Genomic DNA, 5,452 nt, shown 5'->3' on the forward strand with positions numbered 1-5,452 from the left:
TCTGTTATAAAAGGGCAGGCCAAAAGGTGACCGGTTGAGATGAGCATTTTAAGCATGCAAGCACTTAATTGCAACTTTTCCTACAAAAACTAGGTACGTACACGTAGATTGTATCAACATGGACATCCATGATTGCGTACGCCCGGGCTGCGCCCTCCGTGTTGTACTTTCCCTGATTGGTACACAATTTTGGTGCAAGTGTACCAACATCGACATCTATGAACGCGTACGCTCGAGCTGCACCCTCCGTCTTGTACTTTCCCTGATCGGTACACAGTTTTGGTGCACGGCTATCCCGAAAGGCAACTTGTACCAACATCGACATCCATGAACGCGTACGTAGCGTACTTTCCCTGATCGGTACACAATGTTGGTGCACGGCATAGGAAATGGGCTTAAAATGGTCAAACTCAATCCATTTCCACTAAAGATAGTCAATAACAGCTGTGCCGATGAAGTAGGGCACGATGCAAGTCAATGTTATTTAATGAATTACATGTTCACCATACATTTCAGTACAAAATTGCTCGGTCAGACCTACAAAGTGCTATATCTCGAATACTAAACGTCGCAGATGGGTGTCGTAGAACAATTTTAAGTTCGTCTAACGATTCTACATCCGATTCTGGATAGTGGTTTTTCGACCACTTTTCAACATTTTGTGACACCCCGAACCTAGGGGCAGCTCCCTAGCTTTTTTCAAAAATGTGCACCGAACGGGCCAGAGAGCTCGAGTAGTCGAAAATTTTTTTTTTTGCTAAAACCCCTCAAAACGTGTCAGGAACGCACCCTAGATGATGAAAAGTGCAACCAGAATGTCAATCGACAACATGCCCGGGGGTACAAATTTGCTCTACGCGTCCCTAGGTAGGGTACTTTTTCATACAAACATCAAAGTGTACGGTGCACACAGTGCGCGGAACAAAAATTGCTCGGTCAGACCTAGGACGGGCCATATCTCGAATACTAAACGTCGCAGATGGGTGTCGTAGAACAATTTTAAGTTCGTCTAACGATTCTACATCCGATTCTGGATAGTGGTTTTTCGACCACTTTTCAACATTTTGTGACACCCCGAACCTAGGGGCAGCTCCCTAGCTTTTTTCAAAAATGTGCACCGAACGGGCCAGAGAGCTCGAGTAGTCGAAAATTTTTTTTTTTGCTAAAACCCCTCAAAACGTGTCAGGAACGCACCCTAGATGATGAAAAGTGCAACCAGAATGTCAATCGACAACATGCCCGGGGGTACAAATTTGCTCTACGCGTCCCTAGGTAGGGTACTTTTTCATACAAACATCAAAGTGTACGGTGCACACAGTGCGCGGAACAAAAATTGCTCGGTCAGACCTAGGACGGGCCATATCTCGAATACTAAACGTCGCAGATGGGTGTCGTAGAACAATTTTAAGTTCGTCTAACGATTCTACATCCGATTCTGGATAGTGGTTTTTCGACCACTTTTCAACATTTTGTGACACCCCGAACCTAGGGGCAGCTCCCTAGCTTTTTTCAAAAATGTGCACCGAACGGGCCAGAGAGCTCGAGTAGTCGAAAATTTTTTTTTTGCTAAAACCCCTCAAAACGTGTCAGGAACGCACCCTAGATGATGAAAAGTGCAACCAGAACGTCAATCGACAACATGCCCGGGGGTACAAATTTGCTCTACGCGTCCCTAGGTAGGGTACTTTTTCATACAAACATCAAAGTGTACGGTGCACACAGTGCGCGGAACAAAAATTGCTCGGTCAGACCTAGGACGGGCCATATCTCGAATACTAAACGTCGCAGATGGGTGTCGTAGAACAATTTTAAGTTCGTCTAACGATTCTACATCCGATTCTGGATAGTGGTTTTTCGACCACTTTTCAACATTTTGTGACACCCCGAACCTAGGGGCAGCTCCCTAGCTTTTTTCAAAAATGTGCACCGAACGGGCCAGAGAGCTCGAGTAGTCGAAAATTTTTTTTTTGCTAAAACCCCTCAAAACGTGTCAGGAACGCACCCTAGATGATGAAAAGTGCAACCAGAACGTCAATCGACAACATGCCCGGGGGTACAAATTTGCTCTACGCGTCCCTAGGTAGGGTACTTTTTCATACAAACATCAAAGTGTACGGTGCACAAAGTGCGCGGAACAAAAATTGCTCGGTCAGACCTAGGACGGGCCATATCTCGAATACTAAACGTCGCAGATGGGTGTCGTAGAACAATTTTAAGTTCGTCTAACGATTCTACATCCGATTCTGGATAGTGGTTTTTCGACCACTTTTCAACATTTTGTGACACCCCGAACCTAGGGGCAGCTCCCTAGCTTTTTTCAAAAATGTGCACCGAACGGGCCAGAGAGCTCGAGTAGTCGAAAAATTTTTTTTTGCTAAAACCCCTAAAAACGTGTCAGGAACGCACCCTAGATGATGAAAAGTGCAACCAGAATGTCAATCGACAACATTCCCGGGGGTACAAATTTGCTCTACGCGTCCCTAGGTAGGGTACTTTTTCATACAAACATCAAAGTGTACGGTGCACAAAGTGCGCGGAACAAAAATTGCTCGGTCAGACCTAGGACGGGCCATATCTCGAATACTAAACGTCGCAGATGGGTGTCGTAGAACAATTTTAAGTTCGTCTAACGATTCTACATCCGATTCTGGATAGTGGTTTTTCGACCACTTTTCAACATTTTGTGACACCCCGAACCTAGGGGCAGCTCCCTAGCTTTTTTCAAAAATGTGCACCGAACGGGCCAGAGAGCTCGAGTAGTCGAAAAATTTTTTTTTGCTAAAACCCCTCAAAACGTGTCAGGAACGCACCCTAGATGATGAAAAGTGCAACCAGAATGTCAATCGACAACATGCCCGGGGGTACAAATTTGCTCTACGCGTCCCTAGGTAGGGTACTTTTTCATACAAACATCAAAGTGTACGGTGCACACAGTGCGCGGAACAAAAATTGCTCGGTCAGACCTAGGACGGGCCATATCTCGAATACTAAACGTCGCAGATGGGTGTCGTAGAACAATTTTAAGTTCGTCTAACGATTCTACATCCGATTCTGGATAGTGGTTTTTCGACCACTTTTCAACATTTTGTGACACCCCGAACCTAGGGGCAGCTCCCTAGCTTTTTTCAAAAATGTGCACCGAACGGGCCAGAGAGCTCGAGTAGTCGAAAAATTTTTTTTTGCTAAAACCCCTCAAAACGTGTCAGGAACGCACCCTAGATGATGAAAAGTGCAACCAGAACGTCAATCGACAACATGCCCGGGGGTACAAATTTGCTCTACGCGTCCCTAGGTAGGGTACTTTTTCATACAAACATCAAAGTGTACGGTGCACAAAGTGCGCGGAACAAAAATTGCTCGGTCAGACCTACAAAGTGCTATATCTCGAATACTAAACGTCGCAGATGGGTGTCGTAGAACAATTTTAAGTTCGTCTAACGATTCTACATCCGATTCTGGATAGTGGTTTTTCGACCACTTTTCAACATTTTGTGACACCCCGAACCTAGGGGCAGCTCCCTAGCTTTTTTCAAAAATGTGCACCGAACGGGCCAGAGAGCTCGAGTAGTCGAAAAATTTTTTTTTGCTAAAACCCCTCAAAACGTGTCAGGAACGCACCCTAGATGATGAAAAGTGCAACCAGAACGTCAATCGACAACATGCCCGGGGGTACAAATTTGCTCTACGCGTCCCTAGGTAGGGTACTTTTTCATACAAACATCAAAGTGTACGGTGCACAAAGTGCGCGGAACAAAAATTGCTCGGTCAGACCTACAAAGTGCTATATCTCGAATACTAAACGTCGCAGATGGGTGTCGTAGAACAATTTTAAGTTCGTCTAACGATTCTACATCCGATTCTGGATAGTGGTTTTTCGACCACTTTTCAACATTTTGTGACACCCCGAACCTAGGGGCAGCTCCCTAGCTTTTTTCAAAAATGTGCACCGAACGGGCCAGAGAGCTCGAGTAGTCGAAAAATTTTTTTTTGCTAAAACCCCTCAAAACGTGTCAGGAACGCACCCTAGATGATGAAAAGTGCAACCAGAATGTCAATCGACAACATGCCCGGGGGTACAAATTTGCTCTACGCGTCCCTAGGTAGGGTACTTTTTCATACAAACATCAAAGTGTACGGTGCACACAGTGCGCGGAACAAAAATTGCTCGGTCAGACCTAGGACGGGCCATATCTCGAATACTAAACGTCGCAGATGGGTGTCGTAGAACAATTTTAAGTTCGTCTAACGATTCTACATCCGATTCTGGATAGTGGTTTTTCGACCACTTTTCAACATTTTGTGACACCCCGAACCTAGGGGCAGCTCCCTAGCTTTTTTCAAAAATGTGCACCGAACGGGCCAGAGAGCTCGAGTAGTCGAAAATTTTTTTTTGCTAAAACCCCTCAAAACGTGTCAGGAACGCACCCTAGATGATGAAAAGTGCAACCAGAATGTCAATCGACAACATGCCCGGGGGTACAAATTTGCTCTACGCGTCCCTAGGTAGGGTACTTTTTCATACAAACATCAAAGTGTACGGTGCACAAAGTGCGCGGAACAAAAATTGCTCGGTCAGACCTAGGACGGGCCATAACTCGAATACTAAACGTCGCAGATGGGTGTCGTAGAACAATTTTAAGTTCGTCTAATGATTCTACATCCGATTCTGGATAGTGGTTTTTCGACCACTTTTCAACATTTTGTGACACCCCGAACCTAGGGGCAGCTCCCTAGCTTTTTTCAAAAATGTGCACCGAACGGGCCAGAGAGCTCGAGTAGTCGAAAAATTTTTTTTTGCTAAAACCCCTCAAAACGTGTCAGGAACGCACCCTAGATGATGAAAAGTGCAACCAGAACGTCAATCGACAACATGCCCGGGGGTACAAATTTGCTCTACGCGTCCCTAGGTAGGGTACTTTTTCATACAAACATCAAAGTGTACGGTGCACAAAGTGCGCGGAACAAAAATTGCTCGGTCAGACCTACAAAGTGCTATATCTCGAATACTAAACGTCGCAGATGGGTGTCGTAGAACAATTTTAAGTTCGTCTAACGATTCTACATCCGATTCTGGATAGTGGTTTTTCGACCACTTTTCAACATTTTGTGACACCCCGACCCTAGGGGCAGCTCCCTAGCTTTTTTCAAAAATGTGCACCGAACGGGCCAGAGAGCTCGAGTAGTCGAAAAATTTTTTTTTGCTAAAACCCCTCAAAACGTGTCAGGAACGCACCCTAGATGATGAAAAGTGCAACCAGAATGTCAATCGACAACATGCCCGGGGGTACAAATTTGCTCTACGCGTCCCTAGGTAGGGTACTTTTTCATACAAACATCAAAGTGTACGGTGCACACAGTGCGCGGAACAAAAATTGCTCGGTCAGACCTAGGACGGGCCATATCTCGAATACTAAACGTCGCAGATGGGTGTCGTAGAACAATTTTAAGTTCG

Source organism: Anopheles coluzzii (genome assembly GCF_943734685.1).
Source record: "Anopheles coluzzii chromosome X unlocalized genomic scaffold, AcolN3 X_unloc_33, whole genome shotgun sequence".
NCBI classification, from domain to species: Eukaryota; Metazoa; Arthropoda; class Insecta; order Diptera; family Culicidae; genus Anopheles; species Anopheles coluzzii.